This window comes from Galleria mellonella, unplaced genomic scaffold, assembly GCF_026898425.1.
Source record: "Galleria mellonella isolate WM207_F2 unplaced genomic scaffold, CSIRO_AGI_GalMel_v1 utg103, whole genome shotgun sequence".
Lineage (NCBI taxonomy): Eukaryota > Metazoa > Arthropoda > Insecta > Lepidoptera > Pyralidae > Galleria > Galleria mellonella.
In genome coordinates, this window is record NW_026441966.1 from 775,112 (window position 1) to 797,967 (window position 22,856).

The 22,856-nt window shown below is 33.5% G+C and overlaps 1 protein-coding gene across 1 annotated transcript in view; it reads left to right on the plus strand.

Annotated features, from left to right (window-relative positions):
* The first annotated feature begins 2,747 nt into the window (after nucleotides 1-2,747).
* Nucleotides 2,748-22,856, plus strand: part of LOC113510062 (uncharacterized) — a 118,335-nt gene continuing 98,226 nt past the window's right edge. Inside the window, exon 1 of the mRNA XM_052896283.1 lies at nucleotides 2,748-2,957. The gene's annotated coding sequence lies outside the window, so the exon portion shown is untranslated. The remainder of the gene's footprint in view (nucleotides 2,958-22,856) is intronic.

The window sequence follows — 22,856 nt, forward strand, 5'->3', positions numbered from 1 at the left end:
TTACTTACCATAATTTGGAACTATTTGTTTGGTGGCATTTATTTACTTAAAATAATCATAATATGTATAGCATTAATTAAAGTTTAATTAACTGCTAGAGGGACAATTATTGATCATATTTTACTCATAAATTGAATTTGAATTGAAAATATGTATGTAATGACAAATTTTATAACATTTATTAGTAAACCATTAACTTTCACTGTAACTTCCTCCCTCCCTTACGAATTTTGTAATTCGTGCACATAATTAGTAAATTACAAAATAGCTATATATATATATATATATATATATATATATATATATATATATATATATATATATATATATATATATATATTCCATTGTTTCTGCCTACCCTAATGGGAGACAGGCGTGACAGATATGTATGTATGTAAAAAAAAAAATCTCCGGTGGCCCAGACGCAGGGTTCACTAGATATTACTTAGTGTTATAAATATTTTATACAGAAGGCCTCCTACAATGTATTGGTTTATTACAATTGATTGATGGACATAATAAGCTTTAGTACCGCGCCGTATAATCAAGTCGCAGTTATAGGAAGTATCATCTTGAATATTGCGTTATAAATATTTTATTTTCATCATGTATTTAAGTGTTGGTCGAGGGATGGGCAGATGCGCAGGTCACAGCAAAGAGTTGTCATTCTGGTTTGAGGAGGAATTATTAGATGAAGATATGATATCAACGAGTAACTGTCCACTGCTGAACATAGGCCACCCTCTTGGGGGGTTTTGCCAGTAGTTGCCAAGCTTGGCAGGTGGATTGGCAACCGCAATTAGGCATAAGTTTTATGAGGGGCGCTGCTGCCCATTCCTCGACAATTAAGATCCCTTAGTTGCCTTTAACGACATCCACGGGAAAGAAAGGGGTGGCTTATTGATTATATCACTACACGCTCATATTCTGAATATTTTTTTTTAATATGGAGTAATTATATTTTACTACATTAGGTGGTGAACAAAATAATTCTAACCAAATCATCAATGATAAAGTAATTAAAATACCTGAGTATAATTTAGTTTTATGAGTTAATAAAAAAAAAGTTCTCGAACGTTGGCAATTTTAAGAGGTGGAACGTATTGTATTTTAAAGCAAAATGAGAAAAAAAAGCCAACGGCCACGAGGCGGCTGTGCTAGGAGAAAAACAAGGGACGCACGCGCAGGCCGCGCCGCGCCGGGGGCCCCGGGGTCACACTTGCGCCGCCTACTCCACGGGACCGGCTGCGTCCATGTTTTTTTTTACACAACTTAGAATGGCTAACAAGCTGACGGCCCACCTGATGGAAAGTGGTAACCGCCGCCTATAGACATGAGCAGTACCATGGACATAACGGAGTATACTGTTTCTCCCATGATATCTCCCAAGCGTTGCCATTCCTGAGGACTCAGGTGTTATTCCTCTGTACCCAGTAAATTCACGCCGTCATGATTTTTTTCTAACTCTATAATTTTATTAGCAATTATTTAATTTAATATTTTTTGTAGGCACTATAGTCTTTTTGTCATTTTCCTCATAATTATAAGTTTCTTACTCACTGCCTCCATTTTCCTTATTTCTTTCCTCCATACTGTGTACGTGGCGGTTACTACTAATAAATGTATTGCACGTGAGGGTTCGCATCAAACAGAGGTTAAATGTTATGTTAAAAATTGTTTATAGTATAATTCAGTGTTTCCAATCTTTTTCATGACGCGACCCCCTACCCTCCACGGTTTCGAATGTGTATGAATTTTATTATAGTACAATTATGAAATCCGTACAGTTGTATTTATATTCACAGTTAGGTATCGATAAAATAAAATAAATTATCTATACTTATAATAAATCTGTAATGAGGTCAATTCTGTACATGAAATATATTTCCAAAATAACTATCAGGGGGTGATTAGTGATCGATACTGATGCCAAAAATGCAATCAGTAAAATTTTTGTCTGTCTATCTGTATGTTCGTTATAAAAACAAAAACTACTCGACGGATTTTAATGAAACTTGGTACAATTATTCTTCATACTCCTGGGCAGGTTATAGTATACTTTTCATTACGCTACAATCAATAGGAGCAGAGCAGTGAAGGAAAATTTGTCTGTTACATCAAAACCACAGAACCGTGAGGAAGAACATAGGTTACTTATTTTACGAAAAATAACGGAAACGCGGACGAAGTCGCGGGCAACAGCTAGTTAATTTTGTATTATTGATTGATTGATGTATTTACGGAACTGTTGATTTTTAACTGCTTCGCGACCTTCCGCGACCACCTTGTAGAGGCTCAGGGACCCACCAAGGGGTCGCGACCCACACTTTGAAAAACACTTGTATAATTTATAATTGTATGTTAAGATTAAATATAAAATAAAATATAATATAATAAAATATATATAATATAAAATATATATCATCAGTAATGTTTAATGATAGATAGCGATAAGACCGCCTTTTGTACCTTTACGTGTATATTTCAATCTGTATTCATGTTACTGTATTTCACTTGAATTATTCACTTGTCATTGTATATTTTTATTTATGGTGCAATAAAGAGTTAAATAAATAAATAAAATAAATAAATAATATTATTATTTTATTATTCTCAATTATTATTATTATTATGTGATCTGTCTCCAGCACTAGTTAACAGCATAACAAAGCCAGAGCTCTAAGCGGGGGCCGGTCCGGAGCACCCGATAGGGACGGAGCCCGCGGCCCCAGCGCTGCCGCTGGCCCGCAGTGTACTCGCGACTGTCTGACACACGCACGTGTGTTTCTTCTTTCAATAACTCATCGATCTACGATTAAGTAGTTAAGTAAAATTTAATCTGGATTCAAACTATAATAATAAGTGTGGATTTTAAATATTGTGCACAATCAAGTGTGATCATGTGAGTTAAAGTGTATTTGTGAACACACAAAAAGGATTGAACTTTTTTTGTTTTGGTAAGTTTTTATTAGTGATTAACATAAGAATTGCTTATCTGTTATTTATCTCCTGATTAATATTTATTTATTTATTTATTTATATACATATATTGTATTTATTTTATATTACCACCTACGGTAAATTTAGGGAGAGGCAGAGAGAAAATATATTGCAAATAATAAGGTAAATTAATTTAACAAAAAGCGCTCTAAATGGCTTAGGTACTTGTTGTTATTTCTTTGTAGGAAAATACAAATGTTTTATAATAATATTAACTTACAAAAGTTCAAAAAGTTTTATTTTTCCTTTTTTTTTTACTTTGCAAAAGTAAACTTTATGTTATATTATTTATATTTTTACTGTCATCTCAGTCAGCGAACTTTCTTACAATTTTGTGTATTTTACTTTTATATATATATATATATATATATATATATATATATATATATATATATATATATATATAGATTTACTGTAGTTTTTTAGGCGATTTTCCTCCGATGATATTTTATACGGTTTTATATGGAGGAACTTTACAATTGTCAAAGTGTGTTTATATTATTTAAAAATATAAAATGAATGATGAATTATTTCTAAAAAGAATTATATTAATTAATTATAATTTATAAATAAATTTTTATATATTATAAATATGACGAAACTCCAATTATTGTAACCTTTATTTGGTAATTTTCAACTAGATACTTATTTGTGGCGTAGTCCAAAGATATTCAGTTTTTTTTTTACAATTTTAATATTAATACATTAAGAGTAAGATGATATTGTAGAAGTATTTAGCCTTAGTGTCAAATCAAAAGTTCAAGCATGCCTTTAAATGTATCATAATGCGAAGGTACTAAGTGAATTATTATGTATTTATTATAATTGCTATAAATAATTTTTTTTTAATTATAACAAGGCTAAATATTCTAAATAGACTACTCTACATAGTCCTAGTTATTCGTACGAACGAATAGACAAGCAGACAATTACTATGGTTAGAAGAAGGTTAACCTTGTAACCAGAGGGATACTTCGTACAAAAGTAGTTTGCTTGGGCACCTCTGTCCCATTCATGTTTCAACTGTAAAGCAGTTGTGTTTGCATGGCTGTGTTTCGGTTTGAAAGGTAGGATATGGCGTGAATTTACAGGGTACAGAGGAATAAAACCTGAGTCCTCAGGAATGGCAACGCATGGGGGGTATCATGGACGAAACAGTATACTTTGTTATGTCCATGGTACTGCTCATGTCTATAGGCGACGGTTACTACTTTCCATCAGGTGGGCCGTTAGCTTGTTTGCCATTCTAAGTTGTATAAAAAAACTTGACAAATGCAACATCTTATCTACAATGTTTCTGGCAATTAAAAAAAAAAGCAATTAGAGCAATATTTATATAATAGTGCGCCACCTACCCTTTGTCTTTTTCTTAATGTCCTCTACCCAAAGGTTGTCTGGAAGAGATTGCTTAGCGATAAGGCCGCCTTTTGTATCACTTCTCATTAATATTTACTGTATTTGTTATTTTTTTATACAGCTTAGAATGGCAAATAAGCTGACGACCCACCTGATAGAAAATCGTAACTGTCGCCTATAGACATGAGTAGTATCATGGACATAACAGAGTATACTGTTTCGCCCATGATACCCCCCATGCGTTGCCATTCCTGAGGACTCAGGTGTTATTCCTCTGTACTCTGTAAATTTACGCCATATTCCTTCAAACTGAAACACATGCTTTTCTTATTATTTGGTGCAATAAAGTGAATAAAGTGTAAAATAAATAAATAAATAGTTCCATAGGGGCGCCCGCGCGTCGCCTCCCGCCGCTCTAGTGGAGTGGCTATCGAGTTACATGCGTTATTAGTCCGTAAATCGTAATGCATTATCCATGGCATTCGTAATTTGCAACAGTCGGCCAATTGCAACGGAATGTGATGCTGTTCAGTCGCTCGGCCAGACGAGTTTCTTTATCATCACAAAGTAGAGTCTGCAGGATCCAAATGTAAAGGAATGTTGCGCTCTATTGCTATAACTTCTACGGTCTCGAGTGCACTGCTACCAGTGTCGAAGGGTTGGATGATTACTCAGGCAATTAATTGTAATATAAACAGTATTCGAAATACAATCTTATTCTGTTATTAAAACGAGCTTAAATGAATGCTAATTTAAATCTGAGGGCGTACCATGAAATGTTTTCCGAAATTTCGGAGCCAAACGAAACAGAAATTTGATGTTAAAATTACATAATACATGTCCTTTGGAAATATTAAAAATGTTAAAATATTGTTCCTTTGGACTTTTATGATAGGATGTATGACGAACGAAATGTTAAACTCCATTTATTGGTCCGATTTTGGTATAAACGAAAACACGAAATTTAGTCCGAAATTTCGGAATTTCATTTAATGGTAGACCCGCTGATGTATGGTATGTTTAACGTTTAGTACTGTACAACTTATATATCGGATGCAAATGGAATAAACAAGAATAATCCCTGCCATTGTAGCGGAGTGTATTCTACAAGTGAAACTGTACATTTGCTTAAAAAAAAAATATTGAAAACTCATATTGGGATACAACAAAATTTTCTTGTTTCCCATACAACGTAATTTGACTACTAAACTAAGCGTATTAATATCGTAGTCTACCAACTTTTTGTTGTATCTCGACTCATGTTTTACAGCAAAAAACTTTCATTAAAGGAGTCCAAGAATTTAGATTTCACCACACAATTTGAAATATCGTGTCTATATTTGAAATTAATATATAAATAACACATGTATGTTATTAGTAATCGTAAAACGCCCGGACTCGAGTAACTAGTAGAGAAAATATTATAGTAATAAAAATATGCGAGCACCGCATCTGAATAGATGTAAGATAAAGTGGATATGCATTCTAATGAAGCTAGAAAGAAGAGGCGAAAGTGGCGGTGGCGTGCGCGGGCGCAGCCGACCGCGGACCGTACATTACACTCGGCAATTGTATTAATATTTTAGTTTATTACACAGTAGCGGACTACTGCGCCTCTGTTGATTAATTATAATTGACGAATTAAAAACAGCAAAAGAAAAAAGCCAGTAATTAAAATTAATTAATTGCTCCGTCGTTCTGGGCTGTGCTTCCAAATATGAAATGACTTGTTCTTACCGGCGTAACCCGGTTATATTGATTGACCGGGGTAAAAAGTAGCTTATGTCCATCTCCATGAAGCAGTTGTGTTTGCATGGCTGTGTTTCGGTTTGTAGGGTGGGATATGGTAGTGCATTTACAAGGTACAGAGGAATAACACCTGAGTCCTCAGGAATGGCAACGCATGGGGGCATCATGGGCGAAACAGTATACTCTGTTATGTCCATGGTACTGCTCATGTCTATAGGCGACGGTTACCACTATCTATCAGGTGGGCCGTCAGCTTGTTCGCCGTTCTAGGTTGTATAAAAAAAATAAGACGTGTATACTAAATATGAACGGTTAAGAAACCACGAATTAATAATTAAACAAACGCATTTTGATATTTATAATATTAGTAGAGATAAGGTTTGAATGTCTATAAACTTTACCCACAAAATGAATTGACGTAAAATTTGGATGTAAACAATAAAAATATATACATTTATTTTAGCTATTAAATGTCTACTGCTGTATATAGGAATTCCTTACAAATGGAGTTAAAGGGAAAGGGGGAAAAAATAAGCATACACGGTACTTATTTATCGGCTGCAATTTGTATGTCGGATTGCATTAAATATCTGGGCCTGTATACCTATTAAACTCGGCGAGTTATGCAAAGCAAATTCTATTATGGTTCCTGTAAGATGGGATTTTTCACCCCAGGATGTAGTACCTGGCTCATGCAGTGACATTACGTCGTTAAAGCGTCGATGCTTGTATATATATTTGATTTTAACGAAATTTAACCTATGTTTTTACATTTATTAATTATTTAGACTGTAATTTATTTTTTTATTTTTTATGGATGAAAATGGAATGGTCATCCCATTCCTTGGAATCAACTTCCAGCAGCAGTATTTTCGAACCAATACGACATCATAACCTTCAAGAAAAGAGCATATTTCTTTTTAAAAGGCCGGCAGCACACCTGCAATGCCTTTGGTGTTGTGGATGATCATAGGCGGCGGTAGTCACTTACCAATAGGTGAGCCGCATGCTCGTTTGCCCCCTGTGTTGTAAAAAACACTGGCGCTATCGAAATACGCTGGCAGGGCACCAGTGAGGAATGATTGGTGAGGATGAAAAGGCAGGTCACTTAGCCCATCGTGATGAATACATCAAAAATTAAGCTCGATGGTTTCCAGGGGGAACCGCGTGGAGGTCGACCTGTATATTACTAGTAACGGGTCTGTTGAATCTCACTAATAATAATCCCTGTTCCACCGGTAGCTCCTAATTAGCTTATTGTAGTCATGTATAGTTAATTATTAAGTTTTTACAGCTGTCAGCTTCCTTCAAAAATAATAAATAAATAAATATATAAAAATGTCAATTTTTTTCTTCTTTTATACAACTTAGAATGGCAAACAAGCTGACGGCCCACCTGATGGAAAGTGGTAACCGTCGCCTATAGACATGAGCAGTGCCATGGACATAACAGAGTATACTGTTCGTTGCCATTCCTGAGGACTCAGGTGTTATTCCTCCGTACCCAGTAAATTCACGCCATATCCCACCCTTCAAACCGAAACACAGCCATGCAAACACAACTGCTTCACGGTTGAAACGCGAATGGGACAGAGGTACCCAAGCAATCGACTTTTGTACAAAGTCACCCTCTGGTATCAAGATCATCTATTTTATTAAAGCCTAGTTTAGATTATTTCCGTTTCTCAGCCCTACACGATTCACTGATTAGACAGCAATAACTGTAATTAATTGAAAATATGATGATAGTGCGCATGCGTGCTCACAGACGATGTCGCGTCAACAAAAACATATCCCAGGATCCCACGAGCAAGACGCGGTGCAGACGTCGCGTGAACATTTGCAAGGCATTATAATTGATTGATGTGTGCAACCGACACGAGAACAAACCGTATCGATTTGAGAGCAACTCGGTTTAGAATTACCATAAAAATCATGCAACATTTTATAATAATAATAATATTGTTTATTTATTTATCACACAACTTTTTTGAGTACAATGAATCATTTAAATCAGAGGGAGACTTTGTACAAAAGTTGTTTGCTTGGGTACCTCTGTCCCATTCGTGTTTCTACCGAGAAGCAGTTGTGTTTGCATGGCTGCGTTTCGGTCTGAAGGGTGGGATATGGTGTTAATTTACAGGGTACAAAGGAATAACACCTGAGTCCTCAGGAATGGCAACGCATGGGGGTATCATGGGCGAAACAGTATACTCTGTTATGTCCACGGTACTGCTCATGTCTATAGGCGACGGTTACCACTTTCCATCAGGTGGGTCGTCAACTTGTTTGCCATTCTAAGTTGTATAAAAAAATATCATAGATACATCAAAGCTGTAGAGAACTGGTGCCTGAACTGGGTACCACAAGTCACCAGGACCCTTCCCTGATATAAAACAGTTTATGGTAAACATACAATGGAGAACTCAAAAGTTGTTAAGTTTAGTAGATACAAATACAATACGTACACATTAAAACACGTATACACACATAGTTACATACATACAGATCTGTCACGCTTGTCTCCCATTAGGGTAGGCAGAAACAATGGAACGCCAAATGCTTCGATTCAAATAAACCTCTACACACATAGTTATATTTAAATATTTAAATAACAATTATCACAACTGGATATACATTAGTAAACGAAGGAAATACAATCAAGTACACGAAGACAGAAAAAAAGAAAAGTAAAATAATTTATAATATGTATGTAAAAATATAGGTGAATAGACCTTCATTACCTACCACCTACCGTTTTTTTTATACCACTGCAAACAAGTATACGGCCTACCTGATGGTAAGCGGTTAGCGTAGCCTATGAACGCCTGCAATACTAGAGGTATTACGCTCGCGTTGCCGACCCTGAAGAAACCTCTTTACCCCCCTTTTGAAGAAACCCATGCTGTAGTCTCTTGGGAATACCTCGGAAGGGAGCTCATTTCTATCTGTTCTCCTTTAACCAAAGGTTGTCTGTAAGAGATCGCCCTAGCGATAAGACCGCCTTTTGTACCTTTATGTGTATATTTCAATCTGTATTTATGTTACTGTATTTCACTTGAATTATTCACTTGTCATTGTATATTTTTGTTTATGGTGCAATAAAGAGTTAAATAAATAAATAAATAAATAAAATAATGTTTAATATTCAAATAAAATATTTAAAATCTGAATATACCATTTAAGTAAGTCAAGTAAGGTAAGGCTAAGTATGTATTGAATGACCGATATGTGAAAGCTCCGACCGTACGGCACGCGACTCAGTTTTTCTGCAGCGTGTTCCACATAATGGTATCTTGCTAGCTTAATTTTGTGTACAATATCTATGAGTCAAACACGCGAGACGACTCTTTCAGTGGTTTTCAACCGACTTAAAAAAAAGAGGGTTGAATGTTTTAGTTATAAACAGATTTGGAAAATTCTTTTTTCTATCTGAAAAGTTATACTTAAAGTTGGCCCTTAATTTAGTTTTAAAAAATATAGTTGCGTTTACCACAATTGATTTTTTTTTTCACACACACAATGTCTTAAATTATTAATTACACTATTTGTTTTATTTTATGTAATAAACTTAGCATTTATTTAAATGAAGCTCGTCGTTGGAAATAAAATGCTCAATGTTTACCGGAAACTGTACCATGATCTTTAACCGCATTTCTACCAAACACACGTTACTTACACGTCGTGGTAGATATATAAAATATATTTATTTTCTCGTATAGTTATCTAAACCACAGATAATATAATACTATACTAGTATCTAAACTAATATAAATTTACCGGCAAATATGTTTGTTTGCGCTGATGCGCTAATCTGGAACTACCAGTCGGATTTTAAAAATTATTTTTTAATATTTGATACCACATTTCTTAAAAAAGCTATTCAGCATCACAATACGACCACAGACTATAAATAGAATGTTTACTTAGATTATGAATGTGGAAGTGAATATGTTTGTTTGTTTGGTCTGGTTCTTTTGACGGTTTAACCAATATAAGTAACTGTTTTGTCTATATGTTTGTATCGTGGACAGACCAAGTCGTTATTAAAAGCTAGTAGAATATAAATCATATTTGTTTAAATAGATCTTGTTTACAAGAGCTAAATCGTTACTTTTTATGATTCTAACGCCGTGTTTGGAATGCTTTCATATTTATAATATTTGCAAGGATAATAAGATTCATAGTGTTTGCGCTGGTGGTCACTGTGTGTGTGTGTGTGTGTGTGTGTGTGTGTGTGTGTGTGTGTGTGTGTGTGTGTGTGTGTGTGTGTGTGTGTGTGTGTGTGTGTGTGTGTGTGTGTGTGTGTGTGTGTGTGTGTGTGTGTGTGTGTGTGTGTGTGTGTGTGTGTGTGTGTGTGTGTGTGCGTGCGTGCGTGCGTGCGTGCGTGTGTGTGTGTGTGTGTGCAAGAGCGCGCGCGCGCGTGCGTGTGCGTGCATGCGTGCGTGTGTGTATGTGTGTGTGCGTGTGTACGTGTGCGTGCGTGTGTACGTGTGCGTGCGTGTGTGTGTGAGTTATCTACAGACAGTTAGCACTCTTTTCAACCATTAATTATAATGTTTACCAATAGCGGCAGTATTTAAAAAATCATTACATTCTCTCCGGTCACCAACCCAAGCCCAATTCTATGTATTCCGAGCGATTAGTGTGAGAGGGCGACCGCGCGGCGTGCCATTGTTTCGAATACCATCGAAACACAATGACGTCTAATTGTGTTCAATGAAATAATTGCCTATAGTTTTAATAAATAACTCTCTCTCTTCGATTGTGCTCGAGCTCATTACGGTTCAAACATTAAGACTACAATGTAGGAGAGAAACATTACGACCGCTCTACACGCTATTCGGTCGCAGGATTTTTTAGTTTTAACCTTTTTATTTGGTTTTGTCATTTTTATCTCTCTTTAAAATAATTCTTATTAACGAAAGAAATGTATTTGTTAATATTATAAAAATTAAAATAATAAAAATTTTATAGATAGATACTCTTTATTGTTCCCTCGAAAAGATTTATATACATTTTTTATTTTTTATATAGAATATAATATATAAAGGATTTATTCTATATTCTTTAAAAATATATTAAAAGATGTTTTACTTTAGCTTAGTTTCAAGACTTTTTTTTTTTATACAACTTAGAATGGCAAACAAGCTGACGGCCCACCTGATGGAAAGTGGTAACCGACGCCTATAGACATGAGCAGTACCATGGACATAACAGAGTATACTGTTTCGCCCATGATACCCCCCATGCGTTGCCATTCCTGAGGACTCAGGTGTTATTCCTCTGTACCCAGTAAATTCACGCCATATCCTACCCTTCAAACTTATAAATAATATATATATATATATATATATATATAATTTTCGAAAATTCTATTTACACACACGCGAATCCAGTCCGGAACACTAGTGTTTAATAATTTGTTTCTATGTTAGGCGACATCATTGGCCTCAACTGTAATAAATATTTTTTTAATTTAAATGGATCGCTCACATAACAATTTCATTTTGTGAAGCGACTTTAATTCGCTTGCATTTACTTCGCATGCTTCATTTCTTTTTTGTATATATTCACTAAATCTAAATAAATAAATAGATAAAAAAAATTACAATTTATAAGCTTTACTAATGCGTCTGTGATTTTATTTTTATGTTACAATTGCCAATAGAAGTTATTTGTGGAACAAAGATGTCAATTATCAGAACGTACCTACGTTTTAGCATACAAACGATTCATTGATCAAAACTGAAATAGATCGGTTTACCACATAATCATTTTATTAAAGGCGCTACATCCGTTATTGACAGACAGTTGCCTTTTATTTTCAATACAAATTCATAGCTAACAGTAAACGTATTTTGGTGAGCCAAGTGTGAATTAAGTTTGTAAGACAATGGGAATAGCGTAAACATTTCTATCGAGAGAGTAGCGGAAACCGTGGCTACGGTCACTCGGGCGCGTTGATATCTTTTATATGACTCGTAATTTTCCGACACGACTGCCCATTGTTTCGTTTTGTACGAAAAAATACAATATAATGTACATTACGATAACCTCGCTAATATTATCTTACTAATGTAACGAAATTGTAACTAGAAGATATACGAAGTTTAATGATAATTGAGAATTAATGATTTTTATAAAATGGATGATAATGAAATGGTAACCCCGTCTGCGCTAACGATATACGCTGACGGGGCACCAGTGAGGGATGATAGGTGAGGATTCTTACATCCTCAGCTATCATCCCTCACTGGTGCCCATCTGACCATGCAGGTCAGTTGGCCCATCGTGATGAATACACCTGGAATTCGGAATTCAGCGTGATAGTTTCCAGAAAGACCACGTGGAGGTCGACCTGATAGGGTATATTGCTAGCAAAGGTAGTTCGCATTACTATCAACCCTTTGCCTCTCGATAATTAATGTTTCATAAAAAGACCGATTTTAAAAGTCAATTTTGGGCAAAATCTTATTTATTATTAAAATAAATTATTATTAGGTTAAATCTTATTATTAGATTATTTTAATTTAAAACTAAATTACTGAATAGATTTTGATACAATTTTTATCGAACCACTTTTTTTTTATACAACTTAGAACGGCAAATAAGCTGACTGCCCACCTGATGGAAAGTGGTAACCGTCGCCTATAGACACGAGCAGTACCATGGACATACATTATACTGTTTCTCCCATGATATACCCCTAAAATACAAGCACAGCTGCTTCACGTTAGAAACATTAGAATAATCTTCTAACTTAAACTCGACCGGATTGAATGCACATTTTTAACACTTTACAAACATAAAAAAACGTAAATTCTCGCCTATTATCCCGGCTGCGGCTGCGGCTGCGAGTGCATCCTGTCGAACCCTCGGTTAATTACTACACGCCGAGCTCGCGCCGCGCGCACCCAGCGCCACGGAAGTTGGCGCGATAACGCGTTACCATCATTGTTCGTGGCAATATATGTATTTAGTTGTATCCTGCTACATTCCCAATGAATAATATTTTTTCATTTTAATTCACATGGGTAAAGTCAAACTGATAATAAAAAGGAATCATGATTGATAAATTTTATTTACATATTTAAAACAATTACAATATTCGTGTAAAAATTGTTATTTCTCTATCAACATAAAAAAAAGTATAAAAAACTAATGCAAGGCGTCATGCGCGGTATATATATATATATATATATATATATATATATATATATATATATATATATATATATATATATATATTAGTTTTATAGCTCTCTTCCTTGTATTGTATAATGCAAATAGCGGATTCTAATTCATTCAAAGAAAAATAATCAACAACTTTATAAGTTGATCTAGCCGTAGTCGAATTAATCCCCATTAATTTTACACTGCATCCACTTTCACTGTGCGAGCGATAAATGTATACCGCATCGGATTACAAAGGACGCCACCGCGGTTGATTGTACACTAATTACCGGTTATAAAATTAAGATGGGACTACACGATCGAATAAACCAACCACCGCTTATTCAAAATGAACATTTTTGCGTATTTTTTTTTATACAATTTAGAATGGTAAACAAGCTGACGGCCCACCTGATGGAAAGTGGTAACCGTCGCCTATAGACATGAGCAGTACTGTAGACATAACATAGTATACTGTTTCGGCAATGATACCCCCCATGCGTTGCCATTCCTGAGGACTCAGATGTTATTCCTCTGTACCCAGTAAATTCACGCCATATCCCACCCTTCAAACCGAAACACAGCCATGCAAACACAACTGTTTCACGGTAGAAACACGAATGGTACAGAGGTACCCAAGCAATCGATTTTTGTACAAAGTCTCCCTCTGGTTGATACATATACATTGATAGATGTAGTTTTTTTTTATAAAAAAAGAAAAATGATAATTAAATAAAAATTCAATTGTTTATCAATTTTCTACCTTACCTCTTATTCTGTTATTATGTAAGAGATGGATTATTTTAAACTGATTTCAAAAAAGGAGGAAGTTTTCAATTGGTTGGTATTTTTTTTTGTTTGTTACCTCATAACTCCGTCAATTTTAAACCGATTTGTAATATTCTTTCTATATCTTCTTCTTTTCATTTAAGAGTTTCCTCTTGTCGGTGCAACTAATTCATGCATCTTCCTCCAGCCAGCTCTATCCCAGGCCATATCCTTGATCTCCCTATACGACATGACACCTAGTGTTTCCATTATCTGTTCTATATCTTTATTTATTAATATATTTTGTATTTACTTTGACTATTTAAACTAATTAACTGAATAAAATAAATAGAATTACATTCTTTAAATAATATTATTTTATTATTATGTAATTTTGTAATATATTTTTTAAATAATTGATATTTGAACGCAAACAAATAGTTTTAAAATTAAATCATTGTTTTTGTTTTAAATATTTGTACGCTTAAGTGGATTTTACAAAGTACTTTTAATTTGTAATATCTAATGTTTTATACTCAAAATACAAGCAATTAAAGTTATTATTATTATACATTCAGATTTTTTTTTGTAAAACATCATCCTAAAATATATTAGGGAGATAAGATAACCTTAAATCAACTTTTCTTCCTGAGATACAGATCTCTGATTTAGTTTAGGGTGCAGTCTCCCACAAGTTTTACAGACCATTGTAACTATACATATATAGTTGTATTTTTTTTTTGTAAAATTTGTGGAGAAAATAAATAAAATAAATAAATAAAAAATAAAAAAATCTGTAAACCACATCGCTTAGATATTTACAATGATATACTATTTGTTGTATACCTACTGTTCTATGGATTATTATAATGGGGTAAAGTCGCCGACATCCATAGCGTATTTGTATTACAAAGACGCGTTATTCGCGTCGTTTATTCTATGGGAAGTCGTGAATCACTAAGAGAAAAAATTAAACAAGCAAATATTCTCACCGTACATTCACAATACATATACGCAAACATTTTGTATACAGGCGGGAATCTTCAACTGTTTCTTAAAAACAGCGTTCTTAACACTAGATACAAATACAAACTTGCTATACCGAAGTAGCGTTTAGAAAAATTTAATAGGTCCTTTATGAGAATGGGCATTAAATGTAATAAGATACCGAAGGATAATTTAGATCTAAGTTTTTAATAATTTTAAATTGTTATTAAAAAAACACTTATTGATCAAAGCCTATTTATGTACATACTAAACGATTACTTGAATGGCAAATGTGCATGGTCTTAGTTGGTCATGCACGGGCTTTTAAATGACCATGTTAGACATAGTATATTTAAATAAATATATGTGTACTCATAATTAACATATGTTAACAGAGATTTAAAAGAGTAACTGCTCAGTTTCTTGTGGGCTCTTCTCAGCAGATAACAACATTCCGAACTCTGTAATAGATTAAAAAAAAATTACGATTTGAAAGTGTTTGTAAACAAGTCAATTTAAATAAAGATGATTAGAAATTGAATTTGATGAAATTAGAAAATGAATTGAATTGATGATGAATTAAAATAAGATAAACATTGTTGTTGTTGTATAATAATTAATAAAAGATTTCGTACAAATATAAAAAGTGTTATGTTATTTTATTTAAAATTAGAAACTTAATACCAATTGAAAATTATTAAATAAATTATAAACACAGTAATAAATAAAACGTAATTTGTACAAATAATGAATATATTTATTTCACATATATAATAGTTTCAAGACGTAAAGCGACTTTTATTTATTTACACACCAGATTTATTAATATTAATAATAAATAAAGTTGCTACCCAAAAGAATCACGTTGAAAAGTATGCACTGTCAAATAGAATCATTCTGGACAATCACCGAATCTGCTATCTTCCATACGATTTTTTGATATATGTGTGTACATTATAAAAATTAGTATTTATCTAAATTAAAAAAATGTTAAACAATTTTGTAAACAATACACAATTATGTCGAGAGAAACGTCTCTACTGTACATCAGATTATGTTCTAAATTAATTTATACCGGTGAGACAGTACACATTGTGTCTGCTCACGAAATATCGCTAACAATGTACATACGGCTTAATAATGTATTTTACAATAATCAGGTTTTTTATTATTTTTTTTTCTACGAGGCTGAGATAAATTTTTTTGGAAAGCCGTGGTATTACAGTAATTAATTAGTTGCGTGATATTTTGTTAATTGGAGAAAAAAAGTACGGCGTTAAATTAATTACTAATAAGTAAACATTCACTGACTGTTATTGGATGCAGGTGGCTCGAGAGCATTCCTTATGGCAGCCTATGGGAAGGTCTATGTTCAGCAGTGGACAGTTAACAGAACATGATGATGATGATGATGAATATGCTTATTATTACAACATCATTACCCTAAGGTTGTGTTGAAAAGATTGCTCTCAGCAATTAGACAGCCTTACTGCACTTATACAACTGTATCGTTATATTTGTTAATTGTCTCGCTTATTCCCTATATTGTATTTTTTTTATACAACTTAGAATGGCAAACAAGCTGACGGCCCACCTGATGGAAAGTGGTAACCGTCGCCTATAGACATGAGCAGTACCACGAACATAACAGAGTATCTATACTGTTTCGCCCATGATATCTGAGGACTCAGATGTTATTCCTCTGCACCCTGTAAATTCACGCCATATTTCACCGAAACACAGCCATGCAAACACAACTGCTTTACGGTTAAAACCCGAATGAGACAGAGGTACCCAAGCAAACAACTTTCGTACAAAGTCTCCCTCTGGTATAATGCAAACAAAGCATAGTCATTCATTAATTATTATATTTTGTATTTAGGACCGGTTCCAGCTATTTTGCCATTCCGGTAGAAAAGTAATAATTGCTACACTACAGTAAATAACCATGTTAACTTGGAGTGATTCTTTTTTCTGGGTTCTTCCCCGGTTAGCGTCTTCTTAGATCGAGATCTAGAGGGCTTTCTCTGTATTATAAGAAATTTACTTATTTTTATAGTCTGTGTATAATATAGTTTTTTTTTTTAATTAAATATTATAACGATTATTCATCTGTACACATAATTGCTTTTAACAAAAACCAATTTCAATGTAAACAAAATTAGCATGAGAGAATTAAGACAGTAAATTTTGTAAATTTAATTTTAAATTTCTCCTTATTAGGTGGTTAAAAATAATGCCAAAGTTTACAAAAAAGGGGGTCTCCCTTATTATGTTTATTGTTCGAATTTATTATTGTTTATTTTTTTTTTGTATAACATAATAATATTAAGCCTGATATTCTAAACGACAAATAGAAAATTTTAAAAATATTAATTACAAAGGGTGAGTACAATATTAACTGAATTAGTTATTTAGTTAATGTATAATTACGACGTGTATACGATAGAGGATCGAACAAAGAAATAATGGAAGCGTAACGGCTTCCTGGGATTGAATTATGAAATCCTTTGTTAAGTTTTGCTATTCATTATTATTAACTATTCGGACTATTTACTATACTTATAAAACCGTTTGTCCTGATTGATTAGCACACTGACGCAGCTAAAACTTCTAATTTCAGATAGCTAAAATTTGCAACGTTTATTATAACATTATAAAAGCATCCACTAAGACGGGATATTTTGAAATTTCAACATAAATCGTAAACTTTGGCAAAATTCATAATTATGGCACGAAATGCTTAAAAAAAATATTTCTTTATTTATTTAACTCTTTATTGCACTAGAAACATAAAAATATACAATGACAATTAAACAATTTAAGTGAAATACAGTAGCATAATGTACATATTAAAAATAAAAAAATAAAAAAAAAAATAATTTTAATTATACTGCATTCGTTCTCTTATGGCGAGAGACATTGGGAATGGCGGTGGGCCATCGGTAAGTGGTTGCAGCCTGAAGTGGCCTGAATTTATTGCATTGTTGCACAAGACACGGTGCGGGCAATAACAATGCGCAAACACAATGTGCCCACTGGTGGTACGTAAGGCCGCGGCCGTGGCTGCAGCGTTTGCCCCATTATGTACCATGCAGGAACAACAAACAATGGCGCAGCGACCCCGCGACTGATCGCCAGCCACTGACTCCGCACAATAGCCCGTCCCATAAACGCTGCGTTTGTTTTCCTAATATCCGATTTCAGAGTGTTTAAATAATTGTCTATACCGTTTTGTTAAATACAATGAAAACTAAAGTTTCCTATAGATGATAGAGTTGATAGATTTACGCTTGAACAGATACCACCATCTATTCTGATTTTGCTGTTTTTTACGCGGATAATGTTGTAAAAATATCTCTAAACACTACTATATAAGAGAATTAGTTTTTAGAGTCTTTATTTTTATATATTTTGTGTTTGTAACTTAGGCTATAACAGATAATTTTGTCTAGATTTTTTTTTATAAAAAGAAAAAAAAACTGTGTGATTTATTCTTTTTTTACTAGATTACTGAATGATACCAAATAAGCAGAATCTTTGAATTAAATGAAAAAAGAAAGAAGTAAAAAGAAAGAAAAATATGTATGTAAGTAATGTAAAACCAAACAATTATAATTTCAAAGAAAAAGAAAAAAATAGCCAATGTTCTTCTCAACTTCTTCAACATATATAGTATATATATATATATATATATATATATATATATATATATATATATATATATATATTTACATATCTATTAAATTTCATGGTGATTAATTAAGGTGTTAAGACACTAACAAAAAAATCCACTTTTACAGTTATAATATTAGTTACGAAGTAAGGATATTCATGTTGAAAATTAAAATGAATTTATACATACAAAGCTCAACGAGACCATATTTGCTACTTCGATGTTCAACCAACGGTAATACTTATAATTTGAATAGTATCATCATTAGTTGTACAGGCATGTGGATCATCCCACTTCAGAGAAATAAAACATGGAATAAATTATTTGATATGTATACCCTTTATAGAACAATTTATTATTGTTATATGTCCCCTTTTCAATTTTTGCTACACTTAATAAGTTTTTATGGCAGTTTGAACGAATGCCTTTTGATTTATGTGGATGGGTCGAGTGACAAAGCCACCGCCACCCCACGTACTGCGATGCGCGCTCCTCTAGTTGCGACAATGAGATCAAATTGACGTTTACAACTTGATATAAATAAACCGTAACAAACATATTGTTACGCAATAACGTTGTAGGATGGTGCAAGCGACGAGATTCAAGCGGCTGCTTTAGTTAGCCTGTCGTGATGAATATATCTGGAATTCAATACGATGGTTTCTAGGGGGGGGGGGGGGACGTAGAAGTCGATCTGACAAGGTGTATTGCTAGCAATGATCTCTTCCTCTTCCGTGGGTTCCGTAAGAAGTGACTAAGGGAACTTAATGGTCCAAAGATGGGCAGCAGCGTCCCTCTTAAAACATCACCAAGGCGTAACTGCTGTTGCCAACTCGCCTGCCAAACGTGGCGACTACTAGCGAAACCCGAATGGTGGAGACCTATCTTTAGCAGTGAACAGTTAACGGCTGACATACAAGATGATTTGAGACATCTTCATTGACGCCATAAAATTTTTACTATACTTGGTATATTCTAAATAGTATGTATACTTATACTAAACAGTTAAGGTGCCAAGAGTTAAAGTAACAAACAAACTCACTTTTCTATTTATTTACTATTTTATTAAAGAAAAACCGACAGTAAAAAAAAGTGTCACAAAAAAAGTCAGTAAAGCCATACTATTACTGTTCAATCAGATCAGCGACGCGGGAGGCTGTGTTCATGCATTGAGTGCAAAAAAAAAAAAAAAAAACTCAATTTAACAAGTAATAATTATAGTATCTACCGTTATGAACATTAATATACAATTTTATTTAACGAAGATGCTGCCTAACCAGTGATTATTTCGCTGCACCTAGGCCATTAAACAAAGATATGTACCTTTATAATATGTGTCAATAGAAATATAAATTACATAGAAACAATAAAATTCAGTAATATATGTAAAACGACTTGTAAATATAAAAAATTAAAAACATAAAAAAAATAATAAAATATATGTATATGAAAAAATAAGTATTTTCCATTCAATCATACATATATGGTATCCTCCATTTAAACCAAATTAAATAAAAGCATAGTTGGACAGTGTGGGCACCTACTTACGAGTAAACATGATGATAAAATACTGAGATCTATGTACACTTCTGCTCTCGCAAGAAGTGTCTTTTTAGGTGATGTTTAAATGTAACTATCGCTTTCAGGTCTCGACATGGTGGAGGGATATTGTTCCAGCAATGAGTGGCTGCATATTTGAAACTACCCCTAAATGCAGCCGTTCTGTGTCCTGGAATTTTCAGCACATTCACGTTTGCACGCATCCCAAATATGTAGTAGTTTTGCCTCCACGTTAATTTTTGGTACAAGTAGTGGGGTTGATTAGATACTATCACACCGAAGAGCAAAGTAGAGAGATGCAACTTTCTCCTGGCTGCCATTTTAAGTACGTCATACCTGTTAAGGTATGGTGTCACATGATGTCTTCGTGGTATCATGAAACAAAAGCGGGCACAAGCATTCTGGACACGCTGAATTAAACGTTCAGTCCTTGATAACAAGCATGGGCCATACACTACATCTCCGTAATTTAATTTTGACAATATAAGTGTGTCAACTAGCCGCTTACGCAGTTCGACAGATAGATAGTCACGCATTTTGTACAATATTTTGAGCCTATAAAAACATTTTCGTACAATATCATTAATGTGAGCTTCAAAACGAAGCTCAGGATCAATTACCAGTCCCAAATTACGCGCTGTATCTACTCGTTCTATCATTTCATCCATTAACTTGACCATTGGTTGCGCTAACCCAATTTTATTAATCTGTTTTCTGCTGCCAAGTATTAAAAATTTGGATTTCAGGGGGTTTAAAACTAAGGAATTTTTTCGGACCAATTCGCAATTCTCGTAAGATCTTCGTTCAATTTTAAAACGGCAGTGGACGTCTTCTCGGGCTCAAAGGATAAATACAGCTGAAGATCATCAGCATATAGGTGATACCTACAATGATGAATGCAATCAATAATATCCGCGGTGTATATGATGAAGAGTAAAGGTCCAAGTATAGAGCCCTGAGGAACGCCTCTACATACCGGAAGTAGCGTTGATGATAGAACGGAACCATCCTCCCTTTTAACCTCTACAAATTGATTTCTTTTTGAAAGATAGCTATGAAACCAATTTATTGCCCCTGTGTCAAAACCATAATAAGCCAGTTTAGAAAGAAGCAGCTGTAATTGAAGTATATATATAGTACGTAGTCGTTTGGAGTTTGCCTCTGTTTCCTGGAATCCAGTCTACAGCTCTTCATCTCAAAGAATAGAAAATATCCAACGAGCATTCACTAGACACCTAGCTTACATAACCCGTAACATATCGCATAGGCGACCTTATAGTCAGAGAATGTATGATTGCAGATTTAATGTTTATTCATAAAATTCTCAATAATAAAATTCATTGTGCAGATTTACTGAGTTCACTCCAATTAACGGTACCTCTAAATTCTCCTCGACATCCTATAACTAGAATATTTAGCTTACCGCGCTGCAGAACAAACCTAGGACTGCATCAACCTCTGGCCAGGATTAGTGCGTCATACAATGAAATTAATGCCAAATTACCTGAAATTGATATAGTTCATTATATAATGATAATTCGAATTCCTACAGGAATAAATTGCTGAGGCACTTTGTACAACAATCTTATGAAAATTAACTCTAATTGTCATAATATATATTTTTTTAATTCAATTCACTCATAATCTTATTTTCTGATATTGCTCACAACTTAGGTTACATGTTTATTTTTATTATTTACTTAAATTTCTTGCACTGTATAATTATGTTAAAGTGAATGCTGTGAATACCTATAATATGCATGTGCATTAATATTGTATTATATTTAATGTTTGTTATACCTATATGTTATAATGCAATATGCTGTTGGTGTTCCTTAAATAAATAAATAAATAAAATCTTATGACTCATACATGCAGAAGGGTAGAACTGCTGACAAGGGGAGGTGTATGGACAGAGCACTGCACTGTTTGCATCACAGGGTTATACCGTATTGAAATAACATATACATCCATATATGTTATACATCGTAAATTAGACAATAGTGAACTGTTCAGGAATGATTGATAATGTCTTTCTAGTTCGCTTTTTTTATGAAACGATTGCTTTAGATAGGTATGGCAATACGGTTCTGTTTGCATAGAGTTTTTAAATTTTTTTTAAAGATATTGAATTGATTTAATTTTGTTAATTTAATAAATATGACTAGCATATACAGTTTACAATTAAAAAAAAAAAAACAAAATGGTTCATTTATTAGGTATATAATCTTGACAAATAATTTTATGAGCGCTATATTATGTAATATTATTATATTATTATATTTCTTTATTGAACAATGTAACAGATTTCGTCACACAATGGCAAGTCAATATTTACATTATAATTTTGAAATTTATAAAATAAAAATAACATTACAAATGAATTACAGTTAACATTATAAATTAGTTGAAACATGTCAATATAATGGTGACCATATACCAACAATGATGACTTCAATTTATAAAATTGGAATTGTCACACTTCTTACAGTTAAACGTAAATAAATAATAATGCTATAATTTAATATTGGCATTTAGGTATTCGGTCATGTTGTAAAAAGGATGATGTTCAAAATATGTCTTT